This window comes from Pteropus alecto, unplaced genomic scaffold (assembly GCF_000325575.1).
Source record: "Pteropus alecto unplaced genomic scaffold, ASM32557v1 scaffold88, whole genome shotgun sequence".
NCBI classification, from domain to species: Eukaryota; Metazoa; Chordata; class Mammalia; order Chiroptera; family Pteropodidae; genus Pteropus; species Pteropus alecto.
Window position 1 is genome coordinate 1,889,288 of NW_006494611.1, and position 14,166 is coordinate 1,903,453.

Here is a 14,166-nt window from a genome sequence, read left to right on the forward strand (position 1 = left end):
TTATTTTCTTGCTAAAATGACATTTGCTTTTTTCGATAATGCAAGGATATTAGGTTATGAATTTCAGCCTAAATACTAATTTTCATAAATAGCACTTCATTAACTTAGATATACCAAAATTGGGTTTAGGAAGATACTGTTATTCTGGAAATACATTAAAAGGATAATAAAATATACATTATTTACACTCACCAATTCATATTCCAGAAGAGGGCATATCGTAGAAAATATTCAGTAGTTTAGTGGAGGATGATACAGAATTTGCTTTTCTTAGAATGTCTTATAAAATGTTCATATAACAAAATGACATTCAGTAGGCCTGCATTACATCTACCTTATAGTGTTTATTTGCCATCGACTAAACTGACTACTGTCACTAGAGAAGAACTACAAAGCCATTAAGCAGTCTCTGACCAACTGCAGCAAGGCAGGAGGTCTGCTAACATATATGGTGCTTAAGGTGTGATTGACATAATTTTCTGCATTCACTATTTGAAATTATTTAAGAACTTTATATTTAAAAGAGTAATTGTATCCACTGATAATGCTTATCCTATTCTGTTGTTCGATACCTACTCCATAAAGGAAAATTATCTTGTAATAAAAGGGTTTTTTTCTATTAAGAGAGTACCAGTTTTGTCTATAAGCTTTCAGTTTTCTAGTACTAATGCTTATATTGTAAAACTATTGCTACATAACCAGTAATCACAGAAAATTTCCCCCTTGCATATTTCTTTAAATTTCTTTCGAAGGTATGATATTGGTAATTAACTTACTCTTATCTGTCAAAACCAGAGTCAGATGCTAACATGTGTTATTGCTAGTTAATTAATGGTCTCAAATCTATTTGCTTTGCTTCCTTGCCTTTGCCTAGTCTGAAGGCTGTAGCCCTGAAGATAGTAGCAAGCACCAAGTCAGTTTCCAAAAATTGCCTATCAGCTGCTTTAGGTGACTCAGCACCCTGCCTCACTCAGCTTTAGCAAGCATTAGGCTCACCCTAGGAGGAGTAGAATGTGGGCTGGGAGAGCTACAGCTGGCTACCCAGGCTTGCTATGGGATTGAGAAAAAAGGGAAGAATTTACATTTTGAATTTCCCTTAAATACCCTCCTCCTTGGGTCTTAATCTTCATGATGTCCAAAGGCTTCCCAGACCTGACCCAAACTCGGGCACTGTCCTCACTAGGAGATTAAAAACCAGAGCACATCGTCCTGTTAGAAAATAACCTTTCCTCAGACCAGGGCCATTTCCTCTGCATAAGATTGTGAAATTGGGCTTCAGTGATAAACTTGAGACCTCTGTCTTATAGGCAGGAGTGAGTCAAGGCCAGTAAAAAATGTTAATAGCGAAAGTTTTTAAAATCTATTCTGAAAAGTTACTAGGGTCTGGGGAAAAAGAAAATTATCCATGTTTTTGTTTTTTCTGTAAAGACCAATTTGAGGTATGATATAAGAAGGTATTGATAAAACTAATATACCAAAGAGTTATGTAAAATGTGTTTTATTAATTTTGGTCCCCTTTTAGAGACATTTTTATTTCTATCTTGAAATGAGTCGTCTATTTTCATAAAAATAAAGCATTATTAACATGCTGTTTATGTGAGATAACTTGAATGCTGTTCCTACAAAAACTAGATCTTAACTAATGCCATGTTTGTAATAATGGTGATTGTTAGATTTTTATGAAGAATTAGTTAAGCTGGAAATATACTGTAGCAACATTGAGTTTAAAATTTTGGACCTCAGACACTGTGGCTGTCTAATATAATCCTTTCAAGTTTTTCTGCATTTTCAGTAAATGTAGTATACTTGTTGTACAGCTCTCAGTAATTTTTTAAAGTTTATGAAATTATATTTATCAAATAAAATTTTTTTATATAATTAAAAGTGTTTTTCCATCATTTAAGCATGTTAAGCCTCTCTGTTCATCTTGACCAGCACTGCCAAATTTGTTTTGAGTTAAATTTTACTACATTTATCCTCCATTACAGTATAGGAATACCATTATGCCTTTCGCTGACTGCGATTTTTAAAATTCTAGGAGGTCTTTGGTTATCCAGGTCTTTTTTACATCATCAACACAGTTCCTGAGAAAGGGGTCTGGATAGAAATGCACCAACTGTAAAACCAGCACAGTTCAACTAGAAAAAAATTACATCATTCATGAATAGCCAACCAATGTGATTTTGGAAATGTCTTGGTCCATTGAAAATACGTGCTTTCTTTAAAATATAACTGATATAATGTGTATTTATATATAAAATATTCTAACCTAACGTCAGTCATTATTTTTAATGCTTCCTCAGTTGCCAGTTGAAACAATTGTTTAGCCTACTTTTATTAAAAAAGCAAGCCATTGTCTTTTCCCAAATGTTAGTATTTGCAAAGGATGACTATGTATGTATGATATATATATATATAATGTATTTTTATTTCTGAAATGATATAATATGATCCTGGACAAGTCAATTTATCTAAGCCTTTTTATTTAAAAAGAAGTTGAGGGTTTGGGCGATCTTCAGGTTAATTTCAGTTTTTAACTGTTGTACAACATGACAAATCATGTTTTTAATGAATGAGAAATTTAGGACAAAAAAAATAAAATTTTATGTGCAGTATTTTACCAGAAAATTTAGTGAATTAAAAAATAATTCATGTTTTATTTTGAAGTGCTACTTGATTCGCAGGACAAATGGAGATAAGTCCACATGTTTCTGAACACCTCTTCTTGGAAGTGGCAGAGGGTCCTCTGATAAGTCAGACTTTTTAATATAATTTCTTAAAGGTAAAATGGTTTCTATTCAAGTAAAATTTGTAAATAGCAAAGCGCATGGAGTTTAGGATTATATTCTATCACTTAGAGTAAATCTACACTTCTGTGTAATCCTTACCCTAATTCAGATGAAGAACTTTCCATTATCCCAGGAAGTTCCCTTGTGCTTTTATTCCTTCCTGCCTTTGGCAGCCATTTTTCTGTTTTTTATTCATAGGTAGTTTTGCCTGTTTTTGAATTTCAAAAAAAGAATGGAATTATACAAAATGTTCACTTTTGTACCTGGCTTTGTTGCTCAAAATGTCGGTGAGATTCGTCTGTGTTGTACATATCCATAGTTTGTTTCTTTTTGCTACTCAGTAGTGCTCTGTTTCATGAACATCTCACAATTTATCCTTTCTCTTGTTTATGGACACTTGAGTTATTTATAGTTTATGGTGATTACAAATAAAGTAGTTATAACATGCTTTGCGGACATGTTTTCATTTCTCTTATGAAATAACTAGTAGAATTGCTAAGTCATAAGTTAGATTTATGTTTAATTTTATAAACTGCCCAAAAGTTTTCTAAAGTGATTATATGTTACATTTTATGTGCATTTGTCACAATTATGAGAGTTCTAGTTGTATTATATCATAATTTTAATTTACATGAGGACAAATGATGTTTCTTTTTTATATGTTTATTGTCAATTTATCCTCTTATCTGTTCATGTCTCTGGCCATCTCTGGCCATTTTAAAATTGGTCTGCTTGTCTCATTACAGAATAGTTAGAATCCTTTATATAAGGATGTAAGTCTTTTGTCAGATACATGTATTGTTAGCATTTTCCCCTAATCTTTAGCTTACCTGTATATTTTCTTAATGGTGACTTTGAGGAGCTGAAGTACTTTATTTTGATGAAATACAGTATTTTTTACTTTCTTGTATCTTGTCTAAAATATCCTGTCAACCTCAAGGTCATGAAGATACTCTTCCTATGTTTTCTTCTGAAAGAAGTATAGTCTTAACTTTTATGTTTAAGTCTATGGATCCATCTCAAATTCATTCATGTATGTGACCTGAGGCAAGGATTGAGGATTTTCCTTCCTCCTCCCCTCTGAAGGGTATCTGTTTGAATTAGGTTCATTTGTTGAAAATATTCTGCATCTCCATTGAATTTATTTGGTGCCTCTGTTTAAAATTAATTGATTATGTAATGTGAGTCTATTTCTGGACTCTGTTCTGTTCTGTTCATTTATCGTTAACACCAGTAGCACACTGTCTTCATTACTACAGCTTTATACTTGGCTTTGAAACCAGGTAGCATAAGCTCTAACTCTGTTGTCAAGATTGTTTTGGCTATCCTAGGTCCTTTGCATTTCCATATAAATTTTTGAATCAGCTGATCAATTTCTTTAAAAAAAAAAGGCTGATATAATTTTGATTTGAATTGCTCTGAATCTATAGGTCAATTTGGAATGAACTGATATCTTAACAATATTGAGTCTTCTAATCCATGAACATGATATATCTTTCCATTTACTTTAGATCTTTAATTTCAGGAATGTTTTGTAGTCTTCAGGGTAGACACCTGGCAATTTTGTCAATAAACTCAATTGTTTATGGTTTTTGATACTATGGTAAGTGGAACTGTTTTTAATTTATTTTCCAATTATTCATCACTAGAATACAAAAATGCAATTAATTATTTTTGTACTTTTGAATTTGTAACCTACAACCTTGCTAAATTCATTCAGTTCTAGTGTAGCAGGGGTTGGGGTATCTTAGATTTTCACTTACACAGTCATGTCTTCTGAGAATAAAAAGGCTTAGTTTTTTCTCACAATCCTCATACTTTTTATCTCTTGTTATTGCCTCATTGCACTGGCTGGAACTTTCTATACAACATTAAATAGACATAGTGAGTAACAAACAGTTGTTGAATTTTGAAAATGATTTTATCCATTTATCAAGATAATCATATGGTTTATGTTTTATGTGGTGATAGGAATTATCTTGGTTGACTCTCAAATGATAAACCAACTTTACGTCCCTGAAATCTCACATGGTTATGATGTGTTATCATTTTATATATTGCTGTTTAATATACTAATATAATGTTAGGGACTTTTGTGTCTGTGCTTACAAAGGATGTAGGTCTGTAATTTCATTTTCTTATAATGTCTTTGTCAGGTTTTGGTTATGCTGGTGGCCTCATGAAATAATTTGGGAAGTGTTCCCTCTTCCCCTCTTTTTTAGAAAAGTTTTAATATTTTGAAGTATTTACCACTGAGGTCATCTGGGCCTAGAGTTTATTTGGGAGAATATTTTGGATCACCAGTTACATTTCTGAAACAGATACAGGATTATTCACATTCTCTATTTCTTTTGTCTAATTTGGTAAGTCATATTTTTTCAGGAATTTATCCATTTCATGTAATTGCCAATATTTTTGATATAAAGTTGTCGAGAATATGCTCTGATTATCCTTATAATGACTATGGGATTTGTAGTAATGTTCCTGCTTGCCTTTTTTATATTGGTAACTTTTTCCTTGACTTTTTACCTGACCAGTCTTGATAGGAATTTAATCTATTTTATTAATCTTTTTAAAGAGCCAGCTTTTGGCTCTGTTACTTTTATCTATTATTTGTTTTCTTTTTTTTTATTGCCTTATGCTCTCATCTTTATAATTCCTTCTATTTTGGTTTTAATTTTCTTTTAAGGATTTTTTTTGCTGCTTAGATAATTGATTTTAAACCTTTCTTTTTAATAAAGACATTAAAACTATATATTTCCCTCTATATACTGCTTAAGTTGCATCCCACAGATTTTATATTATTTTCATCGCCATTTGAATCAGAATGTTTTATTTCTTCTTTGATTGCTGGATTATTTAGAGGTATTTAGTTTGTTTGGTTTCTAAATATTTGGGGAATATACTCACCCCCCCCCCTTCTGTTCTTTTCACTTCTTTTATCGGACAGTGTTAGGATTTCCAATACTATGTTAAATGTTTGTGGTTATAATGGATATCTTTTTTCTTAAAGGGAATGCATCTAAGATTTATCCATTTGGTGTGATACATACCATAGAGTTTAAATATACATAGCTTTTCCCAAATTAAGAATATTCTCTTCTGTTCTTAGTTTACTAACAGTTACTTCCACATAGTTGTTGAACTTTGTAAAAAGATTTTTCTGTTTCATTTAAAATTATCATACAGTTTCTCCTTTATTAATGTGGACAAGTATATTGATGGATTTTTCTGGTGTCGAACCATCCTTGCATTACTGAGATAAATCTTGTATCTTCGTGATGTATTATTTTTAGCGTTATATAGGATTCATTTAACTATTGCTTTTTTTGGGATTTTGCATTTATGTACATAAAAAAATAGGCCTATAATTTTCACTTATTCTGTTGTTTTTTTCTGGTTTTGAAGTTGGTTTTACACTAATCTCATAAAATGAGCTGGGAAAGGCTTTCCACTTCCTCCTGTTTTCTGGTTTCTAGAAAAACTTGTATAATAGAGAATTAACTATTTTGAAAGTTTGGTAGAATTCACCTGAAAACCATTTGGGCCTGAGGTTTCTAGAGAAGGGAGCTCTTTGACTACCATTTCTTTTTCTTTTTTTTTTTTTTTTACATCTTATTAGTCTATTCAAGTTATTCTTTTTACATTTTATATGTTTTTAGGAATTTATCCATTTTCCAATTATTTCACAAGACAGGTTTTTATAGCTATATGTCTAAAATAAATTTTCCTTTCTAGATTACTTTTTTATGCATTATTTTCCTTTTTATTATGGCATAATTGACATATGACATATTTTTAGATATACATTCAACATAGTGATTCAATATTGGTATATATTGCAAAATGATTAATAAGTCTAGATAACATTCATCACCAAACATAGTTGACAAAATCTTTTATAACTTTTAAGACCTACTCTTAGCAGCTTTCAAATATGCAATACAGTATTAATTATAGTCACCATGCTATACATTACATCCCATGACTTATTCTAGAATTGAGAGTTGATGCCTTTTGAACCCCTTCACCCATTTTGCCCACCCCTCACCCCTATCTCTAGTAACCACCAATTTTCTCTGACCTGTGAGCTTAGTTTTTTGGGTTTTTTTAGATTTCACATGTAAGTTAGATCACTTGGTATTTGTATTTCTGACTTATTTTGTTAACATGCCCTTCTATATTGTCCCAAATTATAGGATTTTCTTTTTATGGCTGATTGATATTCCTTTCTGTATTTGTGTATCATATATCACATCTCCTTTATTCACCCATCGACAGACACTTAGGTTGTTTCTACATCTTAGGTGTTGTAAATATATGTACTCTCATGTTCATTGCAGCATTATCTTTTCAAGTTAGGGTTTTTATTTTTTTATTTTTTGGATAAATACCCAAGAGTAGAATTGCTGGGTCATATGGTAAGTCTATTTTTTGTTTTTTGAGGAACCTCTATACTGTTTTCCATAGTGGCTGTACCAATTTACTTTCCCGACAACAGTGTACAAGGGTTCCTTTTCTCCACATTCTCACCAACGCTTATTATTTCTTGTCCTTTTAATAATAGCCATCTAACAAGGGCGATAGCATCATATTGTGGTTTCGATTTGGATTTACATTTTTCTGATGATTACTGATGTTGAGCACCTTTTTATGTACTTTTTGGCCATCTGTATGTCTTCTTTGGAAAAACTGTCTATCCCAATTCTTTGCCCATTCTTTGATCTTTGTTGTTGTTGTTGTTGTTGAATTGTATGAGTTCCTTATACATTTTGGATAATAATCCTTTATCAGATATATGATTTGCAGATATTTTCTCCTATTCAATAGGTTGCTTTTTCATTTTGTTGATGGTTTCCTTTGCTGTGCAGAAGCTTTTTAGTTGAAGGTAGCCCCATTTGTTTGTGCTTTTGTGTGTTCTTGATGTCAAATTCAAAAAAATCAACACCAAGACCAGTGTCAAGGAGCTTACTGCCTATGTTTTCTTCTGTGTTTTATGGTTTCAGGTCTCTTTAATCTATTTTAAATTAGTTTTTGAGTATGCTGTAAGATAGTGGTTCAGTCTTCCCAACAGCATTAAGAAACTGTCCTTTCCCCATTATATGTTTTTGGCTCCTTTGTCATAAATTCATTGACTATATATGCATATGTTTATTTTTAGATCTATGTGTATGCTTTTATGGCAGTACTGTATACTGTTTTGATTACTATAAGCTTTGTAATATTGTTTGAAGTCAGTTAGCGTTGTTCTTTCTTAGGATTGCTTTTGCTATTTTTAGGGGTTTGACATTTCATACGAATTTTAGGATTGTTCTATTTCTGTGAAAAATGATATTTGAATTGATAGGGATTGCATTTAATCTGTATATTGCTTTGGGTTATACAGGCATTTTAACGATATTCTTTTAATCCATGAGCATAGATTATCTTTTATTTGTCTCTTCAGTTTCTTTCATCAATGTCTTGTAGTTTCATCTCCTTAAATTTATTCCTAGATATTTTATTCTTTTTTGATAGAACTGTAAATGGGATTTGCTTGATTTCCCTTTTGATAGTTTCTTATTAGTGTATATAAATGCAACAGATTTTTGTATGTTGATTTTATAGGCAGCAGCTTTACTGAACTTACTATTACTAGTTTTAACAGTTTTGGGGTGGAGTCTTCAGCATCTTATATTTCATCTGCACATAGTGACAATTTTACTTCTTTTCAGTTGGATACCTTTTATTTCTTTTTCTTTTCTAATTGCACTGAGTAGGACTTCCAATATTATGATGAATAAAAGTGGTGAGTGTGCATCCTTGTCTTATTCCTATTCTTTGAGGAAAAGCTTTCAGAATTTCAGCATTGAGTATGTTACCTGTGCGCTTGTCATATATGCCTTTATTATGTTGAAGTTCGTTCCTTGTATATCCACTTGAGAGTTTTATCAAAAACGGGTGTTGAATTTTGTCAAATGCTTTCTCTGCATCTGTTGAGATGATATTTATTCTTCACTTTGTTTCTGTGGTTTATCACATTGATTTGCAGATTTTATTTATATATGTCATTTACTTGATGTAATTTACATAACTTCCAATTTTACATATCTGACCTTTTTTACCCATCTACCTCCCCCCACACCCCCTCTGGTAACCACTAGTCTATTGTCCATGTCTATGAGTCTCTGCTTGTTTGTCCTGTTTGTTGTTTAGGTTTATATCCCAAATATAAATGATATGTGGTTTTCAGTTGTTTTTGTCTGGCTTATTTCGCTTAGCATGATTGATTTGCAGATTTTGAACCATCCTTACATCCCTGGAATTCATGAATACATTAAAAGGATCATACACCATGATCCCTTTAATCTGTTCTTGAATTTGCTTTGCTAATGCTTTGCTAATGTTTTGCTTTGCTGATGTTTTGCTAGGGTTTTTGCATCTTTGTTCATCAGGAATGTTGGCCTATAGTTTTCTTTTGTGGTGTTCTTGTCTGATTTGGGTATCAAGGTGTAAAAATGAGTTTGGAAGGACTGGTGTACATTCTTCTTTAATGTTTGGTAGAATTCACTAGTGAGGGCTTCTAGTCCTGGAGTTTTCTGCGTTGGGAGGTTTTTGATTACTGATTCAACTCTATTACTCTTATTAGTAATCAATCTGTTTCACATTTTTGATTTTTACCTGATTCGGTCTTGGTAGGTTGTATGTCTTTAGGAATTTATACATTTCTTCTAGGTTATCCAAAGTGTTAGTGTGTAATTATTCATAGCGGTCTTTTATGATTTTTTTTTTTTTGTATTTTTATGCTATCAGTTATAATATCTTCTCTTTTATTTCTGGTTTTATATATTTGATTCTATTTTTTTTTGTCTTGGTGAGACTAGCTAGAGGTTTGTCAATTTTATATTTTCCAAGAAGCTCTTAGTTTCACTGCTCTCCTCTGTTGTCTTTTTAGTCTCTATTTCATTTATTTCCACTCTTTATTTTCTTCCTACTAACTGTAGGCTTCTTTTGTTGTTCTTTTTCTACTTCCTTGAGGTGTAAAATTAGGTCATTTCACATCTTTCTTGTTTCTTGATGTAGGTACTTATCACTATGAACTTCCCTTTTAGAACTGGTTTTGCTGCATCCCATAGTACTGGTATGTTGTATTTCCATTTTCATTTGTTTCAAGATATTTTATCTCTTGATTTCTTCTTTGACCCTTTGGTTATTCATAGCTACAAAAAGTATGACATCTCTGTAATGGGAATACCAAACGAAGAAAGAGGAAGAGAAATATTTGAAATAAGTGACTAAGATTTTCTCCATAATTAATGTCAGACAACAAACCACAGATCAAGGAATCTCAGAGAACAGCAAGATAAATACCAGAATACACCAAGGCATATAATTTTCAAACTACAGAAAAAGATAAAATTTTGAAAGAAGCTAGAGGGGGAAAACACGTTATCTATAGAGGATCAAACATAAAGATTACATTCAACTTCTCAGAAACTACACAAGAAGAAAATGGCGTGAACTTAGTTTTGAGAGGAAAAATTTACCAATCTACAATTCTATACTCTGCAAATTATTCAAGGAGAAATATAACCTTAAACAAAAATTGATGGAATGTGTTGCCAATAGACCCACCTTGCAAGAAATGCTTTAGAGAGAAGGAAAATAATGTAGGTCAGAAATTCGGATCTACACAAGAGCAATTAAGGAGGAGTAAGTGAAGGTAAAAATTTTTCTTATTCTTAATTGCTGTAACAGCAGTTTGTCCAAAATAACCATGTATTCAGAGATATATACCTATGTATATAATATGTATTTATATATGCTTATATGTAACTGAAATGTATGGCAGCAATGCTAAAAGGGACGAGAAGGAAGAATTAAGATTATTTTGTTGTTATAAGATACACTACCTGTGAAGTGTTATTTAAAGTCAAGTGTTATTTAAAGGTATCACTGCCTGACTTCATATTATACTACAAAGTGACAGTAATCAAAACAGCATGGTATTGGCAGAAAAATACAGAGACCAATGGAACAGAATTGAGAGTCCAGAAATAAACCCCCATGTATATGGGCAAATAATTTTCAACAAAGGAGCCAAAAACATACTATGGAGAAAGGAAAGCCCCTTTAATAAATAGTTCTGGGAAAACTGGAAAGCCACATGCAAAAGAATGAAATGACTGCTATTTGTCACCAAAATTAACTCAAAATGGATCAAACACCTAAATATAAGACCTGAAAGAATAAATTGCATAGAAGAAAGCATAGTTACTAAACTCATGGACCTTGGATTTAGAGAGGATTTCATGAATTTGACCTCAAAGACAAGGGAAGTAAAAGCAAAAATAAATGAATGGGACTATATCAAACTAAAAAGCTGCACAGCAAAAGAAACCATCAACAAACAAAGAGGCAACCATCTGAATGGGAAAAGATATTTGCAAACACCACCTCCGATAAGTGCTTAATATCCAAAATATATGAAGAACTCATACAGCTCAGCAGTAAACAATCCAATTAAAAAATGGGCAGCGGACCAAAACAGACAGTTCTCCCTAATAGACATACAAATGGCCCACAGACATTTGAAGAGATGCTCAATTTCACTAGCAATTAGGGACATGCAAATCAAAACCACAATGATAACCTAGATGAAATGGGCCAATTCATTGAAAGATATAATCTGCCAAAACACACAAGAATAGACAATCTGAATATACCTATATCAAATTGAATCAATCATTAGTAACCTCTGCCCCAAAAAAGCAGCAGGCCCAGATAGGTTCACTTTTGAATTCTAACAAACATATAAGGAAGAAATTATACCAATTCTCTAGAATCGCTTTCAGAGGATAGGCTCAGAGGGAATAATTCCTAACTTATTCTATGAGCCCAGCATTACCCTAAAACCAACACCAAAGAAATTATAGACATTATAAGGGGAAAAAACTACAGACCAACATCTCTTATGAACATAGATGTAAAATTCCTCAAACTTTTAGCACTTTGGGAGAGGTAACATCAGCATCATGGCCATATGAGTCATTTCCCCCTCTCCCCTTTGTTTTATAACTGGATATCCATAACCAAAAAAGACCATTTCTGCACAGCTCACCAGGACACCCAAGAGATCCATCCGAGTACCCCAAAGTGAGTAGATTGGACCTTGGAGATTGAGGACCCAGGAGAGTGGCAGCAGAGGGCCAGCATGGCCTGGCAGTGGAGGTAGAAAGTGAAGGTAGAAAGTGAAGGTGGTGAGTACCTGACCACATGTGCTGCAGCTGGAGGGACCCGTTGCTCTCTGATAAGAGATTGCTGTCACTTGCAATGGAAGAGAAAAGGAAGAAGGCAAAGCTGAAAGAACATGTTTTCTGCTGTCTGCTCTGAGATTCTGGCAAGAGAACTAACCTCGCCACCCTACTAAAGAATCCCCCTACTTGGCTGTGGACACGCTCAAAGCCCCAAGTGCCAAGCATACACCTCCCCTCACTGCTACCACCCTTTTTCCTCTACCAGTTGTTTTTTTTGTTTGTTTGTTTGTTTTTATGTGTGCACTCCCACCCTTAATGATGAGTCACCTCTGGTAAGAGAAACCAAAAACTCATGCTATAATACCATTTTTTGGAAAATGAAAGGCCCCTAATTACCAACTTCTTAAACTGTTAGAATCAAATAAAAAGTCTTAAATAAGGAAGATGTTCACTACTTCGAATGTGGCAATAGAGGCACTTTTTATCAAACCCTATGAAAAATCATATTGCCATATAACAAAAAAAGGAAAATTATAATATTCCAACAACCGAACCCAAAAACACAGAATATTGTGATCTAACTGATAATATAAAATAGCTATTGTGAAGAAATTCAACGAACTACAAGAAAACTTCCCCAGATGGCTTCCCTAGAGAAGTCTACTAAACATTTAAAGAAGAATTAATACCAGTTCTCTTCAAACTATTCCAAAATATCAAGGAGGAGGGAACACTTCTAAACTCATTCTATGAAGCCAGCATTGCCTTGATACCAAAACCAGAGAGGGACACCACAAGAAAAGTATATACTGATATCCCTAATGAATATAGATGGAAAAATTCTCAGAATGTTAGCAAACCAAATCCAAGGACACATTAAAAGGATTATACACCAAGTGGGATTTATCCCTGGGATGCAAGGATGGTTTGACATATGCAAATCAATTAATGTAATACATCGCATCAATAAAATGAAAGAAAAATCACAATCATTTCAATAGATGCAGAAAAAGCATTTAATAAAATACAAGTTCCTTTTATGATTTAAAGGAAAAAAAAAACAGATTGGGTATAGAAGGAACTTAACCTCAAGATAATAAAGGCCACATATGAAAAACCCACAACGGACATTATACTGAATGGAGAAAAATTGAAAGCATTTCCTCATAAATGAGCAACAAGGCAAGGATGGCTACTCTCACCACTCCTATGTAATATAGTACTGGAAGTCCTAGCTAGAACAATTAAGTAAGACAAAGAAATAAAAGGCAACCAAATCAGAAAGGAAAAAGTAAATTGGCACAACTTGCTGATGACATGATCTTATACACAGAAAGTCCCAGAGTCAGTCAAAAAAACTGTTGGAATTAACAATTTCAGTATAGTGGCAGGATATAAAATCAACAGGCAGAAATCAGTCGCATTCCTCTACACTAATGATGAAATATCTGAAAAAGAAAAATTATTCAATTCACAATAACATCAAAAAATAAAAATAGGAATAAGGTTAACCAAGAAAGTGAAAGATATTTATTTACAAGGAAGTGAAATATCTGTACAATGAAAACTACAAGACTTTGCTGAAAGAAATTTAAGACACAAATAGAAAGACATCTCATATTCATGGATCAGAAGAATTAATATTGTTAAAATGGCCGTACTACCCAAAGCCTCATTGCAATCCCCATCAAAATACCCAAAGACATTCCTCACAGAAATAGAAGAAACCATCCTAAAATTTGGGTGAAACCACCAAAAAAAAACCAAATAGCCAAAGCAATCCTGAAAAAAATAAGAACAAAGCCAGAAGTATTACATGTATAGATTTCAATCTATACTACAAAGCCATAGTAATAAAAAGTGGTATGGTACTAACAAAATAATAGACATATCGACCAACAGGATAGAATTGAGAGCCCAGAATTAAATCCCAGTATATATGGTCAGCTAATTTTTGACAAAGGAACCAAAACCATGCAAGGGGAAAAGGATACTCTCTTCAATGCACAGTGCTGGAAAAACTGGAGAAATACATGCAGAACAGTGAAATTAGACCCCTGACTCACAACACTCACAAAAATTAAAATGGATCAAAGACTTAAACGTAAGACCTGATACCATAAAACTCCTAAATAAAAATG